At 40.1% G+C, this 21,282-nt stretch overlaps 1 long non-coding RNA gene across 1 annotated transcript in view; it reads left to right on the top strand.

Moving 5' to 3' along the window:
• Positions 1-21,282, top strand: part of LOC125643014 (uncharacterized) — a 678,305-nt gene that overhangs the window by 73,173 nt on the left and 583,850 nt on the right. The window contains exon 3 of the long non-coding RNA XR_012670030.1: positions 19,434-19,475. This is a non-coding gene — a long non-coding RNA (uncharacterized LOC125643014). The remainder of the gene's footprint in view (positions 1-19,433; positions 19,476-21,282) is intronic.

Genomic DNA, 21,282 nt, shown 5'->3' with positions numbered 1-21,282 from the left:
TGTTACTTTCTCAAAGAAGGAGATCAGGTTGGTTTGGCACGATCTAACTTTTGTAAAACCATGTTGTATTTTGTCCCATTTACCATTGACCTCAATGTCCTTAACTACTTTGTCCTTCAACATTTTTTCCAAGACCTTGCATACTACAGATGTCAAACTAACAGGCCTGTAGTTACCCGGATCACTTTTTTTTCCTTTCTTAAAAATAGGAACTATGTTAGCAATTCTCCAATCATACGGTACAACCCCTGAGTTTACAGATACATTAAAAATTCTTGCTAATGGGCTTGCAATTTTATGTGCCAATTCCTTTAATATTCTTTGCAGCTCAGCACGTGTCTAGACATGTCTAGAAACTTTTAGAGTTTGATTCTTGACGTCCTTACATTTGGCAGGCTGGGCCAGGTTGCTCCAGGGCAAGTATAAGCTGTGTTCAGTGGAGTAGCTCATACGTAACTGAGATGAGAGTTAGATTAATTGGGCCATAATAACTCACACAAGTAGACCCATTGACTTCAGTGGAACTATTTAGATGAGTGAGTGTTTTTTATGCTGTATGGAGGGTTCAATCAGGTCCCTTGTGTCTTGAAATTGCTAGTTCCAATTCATTGCACAATAAAAAAGACCACCAAGGATTTCATGTGAAGTTTTCATCTAGTGGTTGGGCATGTACAGAGATCCAGAAAGATAAGAGGGATCCTCGGGCAATGTTTGAAAGCCATGTGTGAAAGGATATGAACTGGTAGATTGCATCAACATAATCTGAAGGTACTTGTTCCTGAGTTCCAAGCAGCTGGCCAAGTCTCTATATGACAGGGATGATGATGGGAAGAAAAAAGAAAAGACAGATCTGAGTAAGTGTAATAAATTCATAATTAATTCTGGAGACTTAGATGAGAACTTAAAGTAGAGATTCAGGCTATTTTCCTTTGGAAATTGTTTTTCACTGGTATGGGGTGATTAAATAGTTGTCAGATGTTTTGCAAATAGGGTGTTATGGCTATAATCCACTGATTCATGACTCAATTTAGCTCTGAAGCTTATGGTATTGCAGATGTCTGTGGTATTACAGATGTCTATGTTAGCAGGAAAAAGGACAAACCTGAGAATCTACATCACGAAAAATGACACATGCCAAGTGAAGGCTTGGGAAGCATTATGAGGAAGTATTTCCATACAAATCAGGCCCACGGCCCCACCAAATTCTTAAGTGTCTTTTTTTCTGATGTATCGAATCATTGGTATAAAGCCAGACTATGCTGAAATTGTGAAGGAAGCTGATTGTATTCAGATGTTCACCCTTTGTCTTTGTTGATCACATTAAATACTAGGTTTCAGAGTAACAGCCGTGTTAGTCTGTATTTGCAAAAAGAAAAGGAGTACTTGTGGCACCTTAGAGACTAACCAATTTATCTGAGCATAAGCTTTCGTGAGCTACAGCTCACTTCAGTGGATGCATCCGATGAAGTGAGCTGTAGCTCATGAAAGCTTATGCTCAGATAAATTGGTTAGTCTCTAAGGTGCCACAAGTACTCCTTTTCTTTTTATTAAATACTAGTGAGCTTTAGGTCTGTTATCTCTGTCAAAATAAATGTATTCCTTGTTTTCATTTTCCATGACTTAAGTGTGTTCTACAGAAGCATATTTTTTGGGGCACGAAAGTGGCATCAGGTATATTTATGGTTCAAATTATAGGGCTAAAGTTTAGCTGTTTTTTTCCCCCCAGGCTAAAATTGCCTTTGCAAAAATGAATAGCAGGCCCAAACTGAGTACTTGTGCTTCTGACTATCTGATTTATCCCTGCAAAATTCAGGCACTATTTAGAAATATAGCACAGATTATATTTGCAACTGAATTAAACGTGCAAATGTGCCTCCAGAAAAGGATACTGGACTTGTGAAAATGTTGCCCTTTAGATTTACTTTAGCTATGAATAGTGTGAACTGATTTGTAGAACATTGGGGAATTTTATTCCAATGTCTAATATATTAAAGGGAAGGACATGATGATTTAGACATTGTGCTTCCAATTAAACTAAAACCCTGAATGGCTACTCAAACTGGAACACCATCTCTGCATTTTGCACTCAACTATGAAATCATTAACAGTCAGACTTTCCAATGGCAGCAATGATTTGCGTACATGCCCTTTTTCACATGCCTTGCTTGCATGTGTACAGCACTCAAGCTATTGCACAGATTAGGATTTGCATGGATGTGTATATGCCCTGAACTGTATGTGTATATGGCGCGCTATGCAACACACAAGTTGGGTGCATGCTGTTTTTAAAATAACCCTACTATTACAAATCCGATTTATTTCGATATTGTTTAAGGACCAACCAATCCTTACTCTACACCCCACTAACAACATCATATTCTCTTCAAAACACATTGGTATTTGGTGAGCACTGTGTTTGTTCCCATATTCCTTTCCACAGAGAGAGTTCTTCCAGTCCCATGGTGTATCCTCTAACTTTCAGTGCCCTGCTGAGGCTCTTTTAATTCCCTGCCTTTTCCATTCTCTGAATTTTCCCAGTTCTCTGAACCATCCACATCAACCATCATTTGCAACAGATGACAGACTGTCCTACAAGTCTGTGACAAATGGCTGGATTACATGCAGGGCACAACCTTCCCATGAACATAGATGATGTGAATAGCTTCTGTTTATTGACAGGTTTCAAGGCCAAGCCAGCATCAGTGGAATTCAATATGTCTAGACCCAGTTCAATTGTTGGCTAATAGCTCTAGGTGAATGATGATAGTATTAGAACAATATTATTATTGCTACAAAAAAGGACCAAATCCTCATCTGGGTAAATCAGTGTGGCATCAATGAAGCCAAGGGAGTTTCACTGATTTACCCCAGCTAGAAATCTGGTGCCCAGAGACTTGGACCTTGTCTGTTAGTTAAAGTTTTGGTGCTTTAATGGTGACAGCATAGATAAAGTGACCCTCCTCTTGTGAAGAAACAGTTATACTGATCTAAAAGTGCATATGAGAATATGGCCTATTTTAATTCATGAACTGAAATAAGCTATACAAGTATAAGGTACCTTTATACCAGTATATCCATGTCTACACTAGAGTTTTTATTGGTACAGCTAAGTTGTCAAAAATACCACCCCGCACTGATGTGGTTATACCAATAAAACTTTTAAAATGTAGAATCAAAGTCAAATGTAGCAGTCACCTGATTCTTGTGATCCCTCTGTAACTTTCTGGAACAACTAGCAACCATTTCTATAAGTTTCTAACACTCAGATGGGAAACGACTGTTGAGTGGGTGTTTTCTTTTTAATTATAAGAACACACTTAAGGAACCTTCTGTACATAAATATGAGTGCCCTTTAAAAACACTTGCTTTTCTTTTCCATTAATGACAGGGATTATAGAGTTGGGTGGGGTTGAGAGAGAAGTCTGTCTGCAGCATGGTCCCTTAGAACTTTTGAAAAATAAATGCAAAATTCGCATAAATTGTTGAAGGCTGTTTTATCAACTGAAACGTGTAGGCTGGCTTTTCTGTCAGCTTCTGCGCCAACTACCATATGTAAGCAAATAACATGGCAACACTCTGACTCCAGAGCACCGTCTACATATTTCTCTATGCACTCAGCAGGATTTTTTCATTTTATGCATCATTTATAACTTGCTGCAGTGATTATGAGAAGTCAATATACATCTTTATTTAACACAAAGAGTATAAAGGCTTGATTTTTCATTCTTACCTAAATGCCAACTCCGCTTTTTATGTCTGAAATTTGGTGGGGCAAATTCTGTGGAAACAATATTATACCTGCAATTAAACTGATGCAGTAAGAATATCTAACTATCTGACAAATTAGATATTAGTATAAGTTGGGTGCACAACTGATGGAAAGACCGTACTCAAAGAGTAATTATCAATGGTTTGTTGTCAAACTGGGAGGGTGTATATAGCGGGGCCCCACAGGGGGTCCATCATGGATCTGGTATTATGGAATATTTTCATTAACAATGTGGATAATGAAGTGCAGAGTACAGTTCTAAAATTTGCAGTTGACACCAAACTGGAAGGGGTTCCAAGCACTTTGGAGGACAGGATTAGAATTCAAGGTGACCTTGACACATTGGAGAATTGGTCTGAATTCAGCAAGGTGAAATTCAATAAAGACAAGTGCAAAGTACTTCATTTAGGAAAGAAAATTCAAGCACAAATAAAAAATGGGAAATAACTGGCTAGGCAGTAATAGTGCTGAAAAGGATCTGGGAGTTATAATGGATCAGAAATTGAATATGAGTCAGCAATGCATTGCAGCTTCAAAAAAGGCTAATAACATTCTGGGGTGCATTTACAGGAGTGTCATATGGAAGACACAGGAAATAATTGTCCTGCTCTAGTTGGCACTGGTGAAGTTGCAGCTGGAGTACTGTGTTTAATTCTAAAGTGTGCCATGCCACACTTTAGGAAAAGATGTGGACAAACTGGAGAGAGTTCATATAAGAGCAACAAAAATGATAAAAGGTTTAGAAAACCTGACCTATATGAAAAGACATATATTAAAAAAACAGGGCATGTTTAGCCTTAAGAAAAGAAGACTGAGTAGGGACTTAATAACTGTCTTCAAATATCTGAAGGGCTGTTATAAAGAGGATGGTGATCAATTGTTCTATATGTCCACTGAAGGTAGAACAAGAAAGCGATTTAGGTTAGGTATTAGGAAAAACATTCTAACACTAAGGGTAGTTAAGATCTGGAATAGGCTTCCGTGGGAGATTGTGGAATCCCCATCTCTGCGGGGTTTTACGATCAGGATGGACCAACGCCTGTCAGAGGTGGTCTAGGTTGACTTGGTCCTACCTCAGCACAGGGGGATGGACTTGATGTCTTCTCATGGTCCCTTTCAGCCCGACATTTCTATGGTTCTGTGGTTAGAACATTGATCTCACTAAGATTGGTCCATCCATAAATAATGGCAGGCACAAAACAGGAGACTAAGACTTTAAAAATGTGGTCAATATAGGACTGTCCTTGTCAAGAGTCTTCTCCTTGACTTCAGTGTTGTATACATCAGCTCTTATTTCTTCACCATTTCCAGATTGTTGATCCCCCACTGAACTGCTTCCAATAGAAGTTTGTCAGTCAGAGGAAAGAAAGCCTGCCTCTTCTCCTGAATGTACTTTAGCTTGTTTACAGACTGTTCAGGGGACTAGCTGAGGTTTCTTGATCCTCAAGCTATGATTTTTCCACTATGGGCCATATTCCCAGCTACTACAAATTGTCATTGTTCCATCAACTTTGAGCTGCAATAGTTTATACAAGTTGAGGATCTGTCCCTGTGCCTTTTCAGTCTGTTTGCTGTGGCTGTATCCATGATTTTTTTTGACATTTCAGTAGGGTGCTGGATGCAGTCTGAGGTCAATGTTTGCAGGGATGGAAGAAAAAGGTGATATTAAGTAGACGGTATTCTGGCAGGGGTACATAGTTAATATGTGAGGTTGCTGATTTGATAAGGAGATGTGACAATATATTCATTTTTTGTTTTGAGCAATATCAGCTAAAACAGATTTTTGCAAAATTTGATGTAAATCAAAAATGTGTTCGTGAATGCTGGGTCTTTCTATGTAGTTTGAAATAACACATTATAGCTTAAAACTTGTTGCAGCTTTTACAGTTTCACTGGTGCCATTTTTGCCAGTCAAAATAGCTCTATGTACTGATGAAGACAGACTTGGGAATTCCTTAGGAAGAAGAAAACATTTATTATCCAGGAAAATCAGCCGTTTCCACATGAGCAAATACAAATAAGACAAAGTAAAGTAGAAAGTATATTAAAGCAAACAGATTTAGCAGATTATATGGGCTAGTTAAACAAGACCCAGTTATGTCTAGTCTGACTTGGCTCCAATCTTCAGGTTCATTAAGGAGCTCATGGGAACTCCAAATTGAAAAGAAAGGCCAAGTAAGATTTCAGTGTCTTGTCTAATGACCATTAAAATGACTATTCCTTTTCTGATATAGCTCTTTTTATGGAAAACATAGGGTAGACACTCAGCTGCTGTAAATTGGCATATCTCCTTTGAATTCTTTTGACTCAGTTTACTCCAGGGGAGCATCTGACCCATCGCTTTATATTTGGCAGCGCTCTTCATTTTCTGATTTGGGTTTCTCCTGTGTGAGAGATGCTTTTGATCAGATAACTGCCCTTTTTGTTTGTATTCAAATGGGGGTAGCTGGATCTCTAGTGGCTAGATGACCCTCTCCCCTTCTCCAGCCTATATTTGATCTCTGGGGAATGTAGCTGACTAACCAAGCTTGCTACAAGTGAAGTCATGGGTAATTCTTTGATTTTCAATATTTTTCTCACTCTGCATTCTGCTGATACACTGCATATTGTGTCAGTAAAATGAAAGAAAGAGGCTTGAGAGGACGCAGTGCAGCTGAGAAGTGAAGGTAGAAAAGTAGCTTTAAACCATCTGATCTTGGGCTGATCTGCTCTAAGACAGTCCCTCTGGCACAATGTAGAACAGCCTCATGGCTGCTCTGATTTGTACCAGCTGTCAAGGACCACGAGGGAGCATTCCAACTACTGCAAATCTCCAGAACATTGGGACTCTTTGGCCAAGTTCTCTTTCCCCCAATCAGGCCCCCTGTACCAGCTCCACTTAGAAGTTACTACTGCGGCATTACACCCTATATGTAGGGGTAGATACTTTAGGGGTAAAGTAAGCAGCTTCAGTTCACACTTTGTGTCTAAGGAGTGGTGCAAACCTTCCCTTGCACAGCCCAAGATCTACCCCATAATCCATTTTACAGCAACTTTTAGTAAGTGGGATTACAAAACACACTTTAACTAACCTGTTCTTTATTATGACCCCTATTGAATTATAAAATCTCATTTGATCCATGTCCACTCTTAGAACAAAACAGACCGTAATCAATACTTCAGATGCTTCAAACTCAGATGATCTATGGTTCCTGTTTAGAAAACATGAGTCAGTAGTGAAGAAATCAAATTAAATTGTTCATCTGTTTAGTTTCCTTATAATGGCATCTGAACAATTTAGTCTTAAAAACTTCCATAACGCATAGAAAGTTGTTTTTACCCCCCAGTGCAATTATGATTAGAGATGATGGATTGCCAAAGAGTCATGGAATGTGACTCTTCTGCATCATTTTCAGAGACTGGAGAGGAGCTGGGAAGCCACTAAACTACCCAACTGAGTGCAGCGCATTAATATCCAGCCCATTAAAGCTAGGGAAGGACAAACCTGCTTGGATACAACAAGAAATGATCCAAATCTTTTCCTCAAACTCATCTTTTTTTTTTCTGATCTTTGAAAATAATGTAGCTCACCCCCCCTGCTCTCCTTTTATTTTCTGCACTTCTGCACTTTCCTCTCAGACTCACCCACTCTGTTATTTTCACAATCCTACCATCTCCCATATCTTAACACTCCGACCTTATTTATCAGCCATTCAGAATTCTCACTCCGGGACAGGAATTATTCTGACAGGCAAGTGAAATATCATTTGTTTTTTCATTATAATCCATCATATGGCTGAGTGGATGTTGGTCTGGATTCTTTGCTTTGCCAAGTTTTTACTCAGTGAACCAGAGAAAGGGAGGGGGGCAAAGAGATCTAAACAATTACAGATCTCTAATTCGCTGTCCAGCCCTCAGCCCTGGAGCAGGTTAGCGGAAGCTGGGGATTGCTATAACCTACACCAGCAGGCAAGGATCACCAAGGGGCCATCGGCCCGCTGAGCATAAGCAGAACATGGCACATTCCAGCCCCTCCTCTTCCCCATTCCTGACATGCCCATGGTGCTGGGGATGGGGGTTCGCTGTGAATTCCCCCATGTCAGAACAATCCCCAGTCAGAGGATGTGGCCAGTCTGTGAGCCTTTTGCATCACCTGAGCAGTGGCAAAGAAGTAGAAAAGGGCAGAAGATCCCTTTCTGCTTGGATGGACCATTTCATGGCAGTGTTCTGAGACTGTGTAAGTGATCTTCCTAGTGGTCCCCTCCCATCCAGGTCTGTGCTCAATCAATATGCTCAGATGTACCTGTTTTTGGGTGTCCAACTTGGTGACACACAGGGTTGCAATTTTGCTTGGATCGACCCCGACTTCTGTCTAAAGCTGAGCCCCCAAAGTAAATGGAAATGTTTGCCATTTTTGACTTAAATTTTTATTCACAACAGGCTATATAATGCCTCCTAGACACTGCCTGCAGTGCAGGGCAGTATGGACACTCCCAGGCCAGAAAGAGCTCTAGGAGTGAGGAATGCAGTTTTGTGGCTGGAGATTGCAAGCGCTGCAATCCTTAGGGTTTTGTTGTGCTTTTGTGAAGGGTGGGGCGTAGCTCTACAGACTACAGGAAGAACAGAGCCCTGAACACCCGAGTGACAGGCATGGTGGCACAGGAGCAGCGGCTGCTGTGGGATTTTAGAATCAAGCTTTGGTGGTTTATTTCAAGACATTTAGAAATGAGTCTGAGATTCACCAGATTCCACTTTCTATAGTTTGTGGCTGGAATAAAAGCATTTCTGTCCAGATCGTTTAGCGATATACTGTTTAAAGCTTTTTGCTCCACGTTTTGATGAGTCCTTGGGAGCAGTATACAGGGACATCTGTGATATTTGGCTGATCTTGAAGTTCTTTCCCTCCACGGATGATTTGCACTTTGTTCTGAAGTATCCTATGTTGTGCAAACGTTAATGGCGGTGCCCTTGAGAATGGAGTTAAAAACACTTCTCTTTTTCTTTAAAGCAAAGTGACTGTTTCCCTTCCCCTCCTCCCATTCTGCAGCAGGAGAAATGGATTTTAACTCAAATATTGCATAAGGCTTTTAAGGTAGATTCACTGGGAGTGAAGTTTATGTAAGGCTGCCTGTTGTTTTGGTGCAAGGCATAGAATATGATAAATTGAACCCCAAACCTGCAACATGTGAGTCTATATAAATTATTCTGCTCTATGGCGGTTGTGAAAGATATTTGACTTTGCTAGATGATCATTTGTTTAGCTTAACTAGCTAGCCAGAAAGATAAGCCAGATATTGCTGAAAATGTGGTCATATTCACCAGCGGTCTCTCTAATGACTTATAAGTCAATTCTGTGTATCAGCCAGTCAAATCCGAGTAGCTGGACCAACCTATCATGCAATTACATTAATTAAGAATGGCAAGGTAGTATATATCTAGTGGCTGTATTTTCACCATCCTTTATTGATTAGGCAACTTCATTGTACGTGAGATGAGATTATTCTTCTATGTTGAAAAATTCATAAACCAAACAATGGACATGTTAGGCATTGTTTAGTGAATTAAACTTGGTGCAATTCATCATCTCTGAGTTTTGTGTATACCAATTCATCAAAACTCCAGTCTTGTCAGTTACTATCTTAATTAAATAATTATTTCCACATCCAGTCCCTTTGAAGGGGTTGGCAGGGTAAATTTATAGTCCGTCAAAGCTAACACAATAGTGAATCTTGCATGATCACAATACAAATGTAACCACAGCTGAGTGACTTATTTCCTTTTTTTTTTTATGAGAGGAGAATTTACATATGCCCTATTTTATTTTTACCACCTACAAGATCCTGTTTTAGAACTGAATTATATCCTGCCATTCCATGTAAATAATGTGGTTTTCCTCCATATGTTTCTTTGAATCCTACAAATCTTTGTTCATGAGAATAGTCCTTCCTGTTATGAGTAATTCCACTGGTTTCACTGGGACTACCTGTATGAGCAGTGACTACTTACAGGAGTATGAGTGTTTGTGGGGTCAGTCTCTATGGAAATGGTGGGGCTAGCAGATTACCACAGTTGGCAAGCTAGTAGGTGATAATATAGCACCTTTCTGACAAAGAACCCAAGCTAACTTGCAAATAGGTCTGGCTGGAAAACAACAATTCTGTTTAGCAAAACATTTAGTGATTCAAAATCTGTTTTTCATTCCGATGTGGAATGAGAGAGAAAGAGGCAGGAAGAGATTTTGACTCTCTTACTATGTAACTCAGTGTTCAGGCCATTCACTTGGGATGTGTGAGATTGATTTGAAGCAGGGACTTGAAACAACAAAAAAGCATGCTCAGCAGTTAAGGGCTGTCAACAAAATTGCATTTTTCATCAGATTGGAGGTTTGTTTGGTCCAAAATATTTTTACGAGCTCTTACAAATATTAAAGTTGAGATTTTCAAAGGGAGTTGGGCACTTAAATTAGTCTCCCAAAACTTTTATGGGGATAGATAATTATTAATAGACACATTTTATAAGGGGGCAAAGTGAGGCATGTGTGAGTAACATGGTAGGACTGGGAGCAACACCCCCAAAGTCTTCACTATCCTGCTTTAAAAACCAGACAATATATCTTCAGTGTAAATAGATGCCATAAACAATTGCAGTGTGGAATATTATTGTTCCAGGCTTCTTTAGATTTTGCAAGGCTGCTTTGCGGATTTCTCCATGTCCATCAAATCTGTTCCTGGCAATGATTTTTGTGCTTGTATATGTGTGTAATAATTAACTCATTCAGCAGAGATTAGCCATCCCTTATTCGCTAACTGATAGGGTTGCTACTTTTTGCCCCTTAAAGACAAAACAGGGACAGAGCAGAATTTCTCTTGTTCCTCCGTGATGCTCCCTGACCCTTTACGTTGGCTGCTAATCACAGGTGTCCTGACTTATTTAAGGAAACGTATCACCAGCCTAATGCAGTCTGTGCCTAGAAGTGACTGTTGATCACAGCCACACAGCTCATGTTTCTCTGCATCATTTCTGCTATTATCAGTGCCCCTATGTTTAGGGGAGGAAAATGAGATATTTTGCATTCATTGCGGAAGCACTGCAGCCTGCATGATGACACCGATTGAATCAGAATTGTCTCCATCAAATTGCAGGTGACAATCTCATTAACTCAGCAGCTTCTGCGTTTTAGTCATGTCATCCCATAGTTATGTCACAGATGAAGCCATTTTGTAAACACTTTTTTCAGCCTGCCTAGATGCTTGTATGTCAGCTAACACAGATGTCTAACAAGTTATATCCCTGTTAAAACAGATGATGATGATGCACTTCAGCCATGATGAAGGAATGGTCTATGCAGGTGTGTTATTGTGGGGCTACAAATGGATACAGGATGTATTAATATCACAGGGAATTATAGAAGTTATTTCTAGAAAAAGTGCACAGCTAAAACCCTTTGCATTTATAATTCAAATCAATTTCTGTGAAACTTGGGGGTTTTGCTTTGTGTGAGGTTCAACAAGCCTTGACCTGAAATCATGTAAAAACTGAAAGCCAAACTAATCTCAAATGGCCAATCTTTGCATATGTTTTTAAAAAGCCACATATATTGTTTGGTGGGGCATTTAACATGAAACTAATTTCTTTCTATACTGTTCACTGTACATTTAAATTCTTAAGAACTCTGCCTGTCTGCAGAAAGAGCAAAGATTTTGCTCTCTGAACTGCTGCAGACTCTGACAGAGGAGATGTACACAATGTGCTCTCTCCAGGAGAATTTACTTATTGGTCATTCTTGTTGATTTCCCTTAATCTGAAAAAAGTCATATTTTGGACTTAAAATATATTTTTTCTTCTTAATGTATGGTATCATGACAAGCTGCAGCTTGTAGCTGCCAATCTTTCCCTGTTATCTCCTGGAAGTGGAATTCAGCCGAGGTTCACGGAAAAGGACCAAGTTTCAAGTTCACAATGAAACCCCTAAGAAGGCTAAATTCCCAATTAGGTTTTGTTTTGAGAGGCTGACACTAATATTTGCTATGAGAATTCTGCTAATAATTATAATACTGCTACTTTAGAGTTCTATCCATCTTCCATCTAAGAATCTCAACATGTACATAGTAGCAGAATGGCTATACTGCGTCAGGCCAATGATTCATCTAGTCCAATATTCCCTCTTCTGATAGTGGCCAGAATCAATCAGACAATCATTAATGGCTCAACCTACTCCTATGAGGTAGATCAATATTATCTCCATTTTACAGATGGAGAACCTGAGTCACAGAGAAGTGAATGACCTAATTTTCAAAGGTGCTGAGCACCCATGACTCCTGCTTACATCAGTGGGAGTTGGAGCTGCTCCTCACCTATAAAAATCAGGTTTGATGTGAGTCTCCTAGTCATAAGTCACTGCTTGGTCAGTAACTAGAAGCATTGTTTTTGCATTAGCAAGTATATCTCTCAGTCTCTCGTAGCTCAAATGTACACCATGAAAGGCATTAAGAAAATGTAAGGGCAGGCAATGAAAAAAAGTTTGGGATGAATTCTTCAGCAAAAGCAAATTTTCTGTAACCTTGCTTTTATGATTCCACACTCCTGAGGTAAACTGATAACTATAAAAATGAGGGATAAATGATGGCTGATTAGCAGCTGAATTAGCTGAGGGCCAAGCATGGGGACTTGATTGAAAATAAATCATTGCTATCATTTTAATGGTACTTGCTGTAACTCTCCACTGCCTCAGCTCTGTTGTATGCAGTCTTTTATAACGAACACGCTCTCTTGCAGCTTATTTAAGAAAACAAGCAACTTGTACTGTCTATTTAGCGTTAATAAGAAAAAAAGAATCAATGAGGGAACATCCTTTATGAAAAGAGACAATTGAAAGGTGTTATTACTCTGTTTAATTTCTACTTCTGGTTTATTTTGTTTTTCTTACATGCAGCAGCAAAATGAAAACACAGAATATGCTGTTTTGTAAGGCGGGTTTGTAACAGTACCATCCAAAATAGGTAAGGAGCAGCACATAGCCACAATGCCACAAGAGCAGGGCAGGGACTAGACTGACTCTGAGAGTCACAACCTGGTTTCAGTTTCTCCCTGGGAGTGGGAAGTAATTTGCACCAAACCTTTTGAAGCTAAGGGTTCACCCCTGCCCACCCACTCCCCATCCATTGGCATGGGAGGGGGATTAGTGGGGTGTCTGGAAAACAAGAGTTCAGTTTTACACAAAATTTTGAGGTGTTCACCTTTGTTTTCATTCCACATTGGAACAAAAATGAGACCTTTTGTGTGGGGGAAAAAAGGAGAACAAGACTAAGACCCACCTTAGAATAGTCAATAGAGCAGTGGTCAGGGCACTCACCAGGGATGTGAGAAACCTGGGCTTAAGCTCTGCTCTGCCTGGCTCTGGTCAGTCTCTTGCTCACTTTGATTTTGATCGGAAATTCCATCCTGGACCTGAGAAGCCTCCCAATGAAATGTAAATCAAAACTGGTGCATCATTTCTGCAGAAAGTTTTAGTTTAGAGTATTCGGCATTTTCTGTCTCTCCCCCCAAAAAAATCATTGAAAAATTCCCAACAAAGTCTAGGGATTAGTTGCCCAGTAACTGCTATTTTAGCACTGAGCAGGCCCTGGAAATATGGGAGAGTAAAGCACACAGCTAGTCTAATGATTGAGACCAAAGGGAAGTGCTATTGGTGGTATCCCTGATCCACAATTTGATACCCATGCACACTTTGTGTGAGCTTCATTTAACACAAATATAAGAAACAAGACACCCCTTTTAGGACTGTCAGACTCCTCACTATGAGTTAAGCATGTGCCTGTTACACATGGACCAAGCTAGTAAACCCGTACTCACATGAGAGTCCCAGTAAAGATGATGTCCACTCCTGTCAAGGAGCAAGAACGTTGGCTGCAAGGTGGGGGAATCTTCACGCAGCTGAACTCCTTTGCTGGTTGACAGCTCCTTTTCAGTGTCATCTCTTGGAATGGGAGGGGAGACACCCAGAGTGTTGCTGACTTCCTCAGCTGGAAACACTTGTTTGCTTCACAGGGACCATCTCCTTCCCAGTGCAATCCCACTGCCATCCATGGAAGTGGGGGCAGAGTCACTGACAGTTTCAAGGCTCAGTGGCTACAGAATGTCTCTAATGGCACTGCATAATGGTGACTGTCTCCTGGGATTTGAGCGTTGGTCTATTGGATGCAGAGCCTGAGCCATGTGGCTGTTGCTGAGCTCACACTTCTACAATTTTAAAAAACAAACCAACCTGTAACAGATCTAAAAGGCTACTGCTATATTTCTGGTTTTATTTGCACATCACGAAGCAGCTGTTTCTCCCAAATTCTGTATTTGCTTAGAGCAGACCAGCTCCTCAGACCCTTTATAGCAAGACGTGGCAGGATTAGATACCAGAGTGATCCTTTATTTGCATATTGAGCCAAGTGAAAGTGGAAATAATTCTGTGTGCAGTTAAATATTTCCATGTCATTTTACACCTAGTTCAAAACAAAAATTGAGTTTATCACCATGAATTCAGGTTGCAGAAATCTCAGAAAAGATGCCCATGGAAAATGGAAAAAACTTATCACAAAGGCTGCATATTTCTCCTTCTTCAAGACAAACAAGCATTCTAATTCTTCTATGTCCCTTGCTGCATATCTTTTAAAATTCCAGATAATGCGCTTGTTGCTTTCCTACATGCCATTAAACATTTCATTAGCACTTTTTGTTTGCTTGTTTGTTTTGTGGCTGTGAGATTTGTTTTGCAAGTATCTGACTCTTCATCTCATACTTGCTGTCTCTTATTTTCCCATCAAGCCCACTCTAACTCTCTGTCTCAAAGACACTTCCAAGTGGCGGGTTTTGGCTGAATCCAAGCACTTTCCCAGCTCCGACTACCCTCTGTCAGTCTCAGTGATCATTGTACACATATAACTAGGCTTGGAAGGATTAGCTTTTTATTGGTAAATGTTGATTTCACCGTACACATACAAACTGCCAGAAAAATATTGCCATTGATAATAGTCAAAATTTACAAAGTAGAAAAAATGCTTCTTGAGCACGTATTAGAATTTGATTCAAGGATATTTGTTTTGTATATTTTGGCATATGATGTTGACAATTTTTGTTTTAACAGTTCACTTTTTAATCTCAATGCCTGCTGCCATCAAATAATTATTGTTTGATCCTCCCCATTATCTGACCTCCCATGATTTCTGACAGCTGTGAAAATGTAATTAAATAAAAGATAAAAATGCTTAAAATAAACATCATCTATTGAAATGATAAAAAAATAAAGATTGAATTCTGTCAAGCCTATCTATCACACATCCTGTAAGGTGCTCGCCACCCTCAGCTCCCATAGAAAACAATGGGGCTTGTGGATGTTCAGCATCTTGCAGGTTTGAGCCCACAACAGTATTTCACTTTTTTTTACTGAAAACGGTCCCAGCATTCCTGAACTTTGGGGAAATTCAGATCTAGATCCAGATTTGTGTGTGATGCACTGTAACAGGAATGAATCAAACCTCAGGTCAAGCACCTGAATGTCAGGAGAGTTTGATGTCAGTCCAGATCTTACCGCTATGGTTCCAGCCTCTCTCTCTTTCTGGCTGTTGCAAACTACTTGCTTTGACTGTTCATTTTCCATGAAGAATGATCGGTCACTAAAGTTGCATGGTAATTTTCCAGTTCTCTGACTAGGAGACTGGAATTTTTACAGACAGGAAGAAGGAAATCAAAGTCTGAAGATGGTGACAAAGGAACGTCAAATCCAAACGCATATAGAGGAGCGGTCACAAGATTTTCCCATGATGTGAACACTCTTGTTAAAAAAACCCCACACTTATTCAAATGCTGGTGAAAAAAAATCAATATTTGGATGTTATGACTACTGGGGAAGTGAAACTGTGGGTTTTATTCAAATGATTTTTTGCCAGTACCTCTTGTGACATCTTCAGTTTTGTCTTGAGGACACTTGAAAGGGCTACCTTTTGAAAAAGGATCCATTTAGCACTTTTGAACATCACCAAGCAGGTAGTTAGAGGCTCTAGTGCTCAGACTTGTGTTCTCAGGCCATTTTTGAGGGGAGGTACCAGACATAAGAACCAAAAGAAAGGTGTGGCCTCTTTAGCTGTTTAAAAATTTACTCATTAATTTCTCTGCTGCGTTAGTCTTCTAGAAAATATCATTATGTAACAGCAGAATGTTTCTTTAAGCAGTGCTTTTGTTACACCCTGCATCTACTGCTGAGGAGAGCTGCATGATTTTTAGCATCTTTATTATATTTTGTCTGTTTATTTTTGGTAGGTTCACCTTCCGTTGTGAGTCTACCAAGCCCTGATCTTGTGGAAAGGACAGCAAGCTCATGAACTGAAGCTTGCAAGCTTTGATGGTCTTATTTGCCCAAATTTGCAGCTCTGTGAAACAGTTGGCTGCAGTGCTACATGTCATATGTGCAGCTGTTATGATCCATTTCAGTGCCTATGGGGATCTCAACAAGCTTTTTGAAAAGATTAATGACTTAGCTGTGTTTTTTATGATAGCATTTCTAAAGAAAAGCATGCATACCTAATAAGGTTATTTCTACAAGCTGAGATTTGAATTGCTCACTATAAAAGACAAATAGATAGACTTTGACGGCAAAGCGTATAAGGGGTTGGTTCCCATTTTTTGCCTTCTGTAGCTCAATTTTGCATGAGAAAAGAAAATTAAATGAGACCCAATTCAAGGGTGAAGCAACAGAAAAGCATGAATGGAAAGAATATTCTACTCTAGAATTTTTGACATATGTTGCATAAATATTTTATTGGAATATTATATATTATATTATATTTTATATTATATATAATCTTATATTTGGAATGAATATTAACATGACAATAAAGAGTGGTAATTTAAGACAACCTTCGCATTTTTATATGATTCCTTCAAAATCTCATCTGAATGGAGTAAATAGACTCATTCAAACAGTAAATTGTTTGTCTCTCTCATGATATGACTACTAGTTAACACATAAGGGTAATGTGTGATGTTCTGCAACAACATTAAGTATGTTGTGGTGAAGTAGTCAAGCAAAGTTTTTAAACCATCAAACACTTGCGTTGTGCTCCTTGGTAAACATAACTCCAATATCTGTCAAATAAGCAATGATCAGCTGACACACAATAACTAAGCTTGAGCTAAATGTGCTTGACATCTGCTCGGATTCCAAAATGTTACTCTGTGTGGCTCACTGTCAGTTCTTTATGCGCCACATAATTATGTAACAGTTGATTGGATGCATAGATAGGAAAGTCCTCTGTGATTTCTTTCCTTTAAACAATTTTTTTTTTCAACTTTAGACTTCGGGCAATTGTATCATTTGGGCAGTTTAATTTGTAGCTTCCGGCATTTTTTCCCCCTGAACAAATAATTCAGATTTAACCCTGCAGGATCAATTGACAAATCTGAAACCATAAAAAATCCTAAATTAGAACACTGGAAACTGACTGTAAAGAAAGCTTGAAAGCAGAAAGTCTATTTTCAAAGGTAGTGCCATGTCGTGGCTAGTGATTGGACAATCTTTTCAGAGTCCACGGTCACCCAAAAGAGTTCAGAGCGGGGGTGCTGGAACAATTTTTATAGTGGGGCTGCTGCTGGTGGAAAGAATGTATTTGGTGTTATTACTGTTTCAAGCTAGGGGGTGCAGCAGCTCCCCTAGTTCCAGCCCCCCTGTCTCAGAGCTAGATATGCTAATGCAGATCTCTGTTCTCTTAGACTAATGTGAGTTGGAAAGAACATCAGCACTGCAGATACACTAGGGAAAAAATTACTCTCTCCTAGTGATATCTATTACAGATCAGAACAAACAAATAGCTTTGCGACAGCTGTTTGCACCAGACGGCCAATTTTACTTTGTCTCACAACCATTTTTGTCACCTTATTCTGGCTGTCTACAATATGAAACGAAGGAGTGATAGTATTACTGGAAGAGTCTTTGGTTGAGCAGACTAGATATGCCTGGGATATATTTCAGAAGAAAGTTGTCTAGCTCTAATACTATATGTCTGTTGTGTGTAACACTGATAGAAACATTGGAGATCCATCAATGCAACGGTGGTGGTGGTGGTGGTGGGGAGGGAAAGAAATGGTTGCAGAGTAGCTGAGGATGATGCATACCACTTGTCGCACATGCTGTCCAAATCCTAGCCGAGACAACCTGACAGATGGTAAACACATTAGCTGCAATTCACAGATGTCTGCCTGGAGCAAGCAGCGCAGAGCTGTGGAATCCTGTTCACTTCTGGACCTACTCTATTCAAAGGACAGAAAACATCTGGAGTACAATGCTGTTTGCTAGGGGCATGCCTCTGCAAGGATCAGAGAGGTGTTTATGTGGAAAATAATGGCTGCAATGACAGTGAAAACATGGCACCAGACACTCAGCCCTTGCTGAATTGATTTACGTCATTCCATGAATACCAGGAGAGACATGGGATACCGCTATGAGACACAGAGAGCCATAGTCCTAGCGTTGAGTCTCTAGGTGACTCCTCTATATAATACAGTTGTCAATTGCTTTCTAGGTTGCTGGGTATTATATCCTGAGAGCTCATTGGCTGCTGGGGAGCCTGCATGTGAATAGCTGACTGTGGTGTAACTCTGACCTAGTCGGGTATAGAATAGACCTCACTTTCTCTTTCTCCCATGTAAAAGAGTGAAGTCTTACAATGTAGAAGTCTCTCTTCCTGAGCCTTCCACCTGGTTGTGGGGGCGTGAGTTGCTCTTTGGAATTCCCTCTAACGAGCAAAGGACTGGCGATGAAGGACCAGTGTTTTCAATTGTTAATAAAGATCATTGGGTTTGTGTTACAATGTCATACGGAAACCAAACCTTTGAGTCCCAGGCTGACAGTCTGCAATGCAACACACACACAAAACTTGGTGTCCAGGTGCCTGGCCCTAAGAACCAAGGGGAGCACATGGGTTGACACAGCAAGATGAAGGTGTTCCAGATGCAGAAAACAGGAAATGGGAATTTCTTTGCTGTTCCAAAACTTTTATTGCTGAGCCAGGGGGATTGTGAACCCAAGCCAGCTAGTTTCTCTAGCCATTTGTAGTAAGATGCAGTTCTCCATGACCCTTGTCTTGGCCAATCCTGCCCACAAATCCTATGGACAGTTGAGGTCTGAGGGGCTTGGTGGCAAATCTGTCTCTGCTTATATGCAGAAAGGGCTTTGTAAGCTGCATTGTTGTAGCCAGATATTTATTTCAGTCTGTCGGTGCTCGCTCTCTATTCGCCAGGATACAGTGTGTTTTTGTAATGAGTAGCATAAAAAGCTCTTTCTTACAAGACCCTTCTATGTACTTCTTCACCCGATGCAGATGAAGTATAAGCAGGAATATGTGTGCATTGGACGCTGAGAGGAGGTTGAGCACCCTTTTGCTTGCTTCTACCTTTGCTTGCGCCCATTTGAAACTAGCCTAAATTTGTTGGCTTCAAAGGAGTTAATCCTGATTTTAAGCCAGCGTCAGTGAATCAGGCCCCCAAAAGACTTTACAAAACCAAATGCAGGGTTGATTTGGATCCATTTAACTAAAACCTGTCGAAGTTTGGGGAATTGAAAGAAATGGTTCTGGTTTTGACCCTTCTGTACCAGAGCTGTATCGTTTATCTTTCTGAAATATGTTTTTTGTTTATTTTACAGATCATCTGAAAATACGCTTTCTGCGGCTGCTGCCGCTTAAAGGTTAGTTGCATGTTTCAACCACCCTTTGTGTTGCCATGGTGATAGATGCAGTACAAAGGGAGGGACTACATTTGAGTCACATAAGTCTCTTTTCCTTTTGCAGGTGCACTTTGTGCCCGCAAAACGTGTGCCCATGAAATGAACTCTGGGCACCCTTCTGACTGCTTGCCCCTCTGCCTGAAAGTCCAGACACTCAGATCTGCACCCACAATTCATTCTGTGGGGAGCAAAACAAATGTTGGGGCAAATTTTGCAGGCACAAATTGCACATGCAAAAGATGCATACACAAGAAAATAGAAACCCCATCCCTCTCTCCTGCAGAACATAACTGGGTTGTGCTCTGATGAGGAGGAAGGGAAGGGAAGAATATACAGGCATAGGGTCATTCTCATGGGAAGCTGAACATTATTGTTGTAATAAGAGTGAAACAGTCATTTCTCCTGCTGCCTCCTTAATAGGCAGGGATGTCCTGTCTGTGCAGAGATCTTCCCAATCTGGATTCCTTCTTTGGCTCTGACTTCCCAACAGATCACCCAAAGAAGGACTATAGACCCCCGATCATGGTTATGGGCTCAGTAATTTCTTAACTTCACTATTCCTTTACTACTACTCCCCCCCGCCAGCCTGGAAAAAACTGTCCTCCCCATATCCATTAGTACTTCATTCACCCTCCTATAGGTTTCACAGGGCAATGGGATATAGACATTGATTGTATTTATCCTTACAGTTAATAAGACTTCTACAGGATAAGACTTCTTATTCCTTTAGTGATAAACATGCCTAACCATGCATTCCTCTTGCGCTGATACCGGGCAATATGACCACTCTCTTTCATGTGGTTTATTTATGGCTTGTGCAATTTTGGACACTTTTAATACCTCTTGTACTGTAAGTGGATTATCTGATTCCAACTTCTCCACTTCAGACATTCGCTCTTTCTTATGTAGGGTCATCTTCATATTTTTTACATTAATCATTTTCAACGGTCATTTCCACGCTGCTAGTTTTTGCAGACCTACTTCTAAATTCTCAGATCATGATTCAACCCAGCATTATTCCAGTTTTACACTGGTGTAATTACATTGTTTTAACTGAAGTTATACCCCCCCAAATTACTGGAGCAATGCACTGTTGAATCAGGCTGTGAAGTGTAATGCTCACAGTTCAAGTATAGGTAAATATTTCATTGTAATATTTATTATAAAAACTAGCTTTCTGTTTTGTACTAAAACCATCATTTTCAAAGTTGGATGGCTAAAGTTAGACACCTTAATCCATATTTAGGTACCTGGTCCCTGTTTAAGCAAAGTACTCAAGCACAGGCTTGCCTTTAAGTACTCTACCACTCAAAATTATTTAAAAATAGAACAACTAGGAAATTAATACACAAAAATATTGTTTTACAGCAGCTAGGGTTGCCACATGTACACTAAATGCCTGGCTCAAAACTGCAAAAGCAGGGAAAGAAAAATTAAGCTCCCTAATAGTATAAACCCTCTTCACCTCTACCCACAAGCACACATCTAACCATTACCACAACTATGGCACACCACAGACTATTCCCTGCAACCTTAATTCTGTGCCACCCCGTACCAGATTATTTTTTCACAACTCTTTCAATTGGGTGGAGAGGTGTAGTAGTTTAGTAGTTGTGTTGGTAGAGAAGCTTGGAGAAAGACTGTGTTTATAAGGGCAGTTAAAGAAGGTGCTGGAAGGGTGGCATCTCTGGGGAGGGCAGAGTTAATGTTGTGTGGTTGTGGTGGTGGGAAGGTGCATGCCTGTGAATGAAGGAGATGGAGGTTTGTA

Source organism: Caretta caretta, chromosome 9 (assembly GCF_965140235.1).
Source record: "Caretta caretta isolate rCarCar2 chromosome 9, rCarCar1.hap1, whole genome shotgun sequence".
NCBI classification, from domain to species: Eukaryota; Metazoa; Chordata; order Testudines; family Cheloniidae; genus Caretta; species Caretta caretta.
Note: the sequence above shows the minus strand (reverse complement) of the source record. Positions and strands in the feature narration are given on the sequence as shown.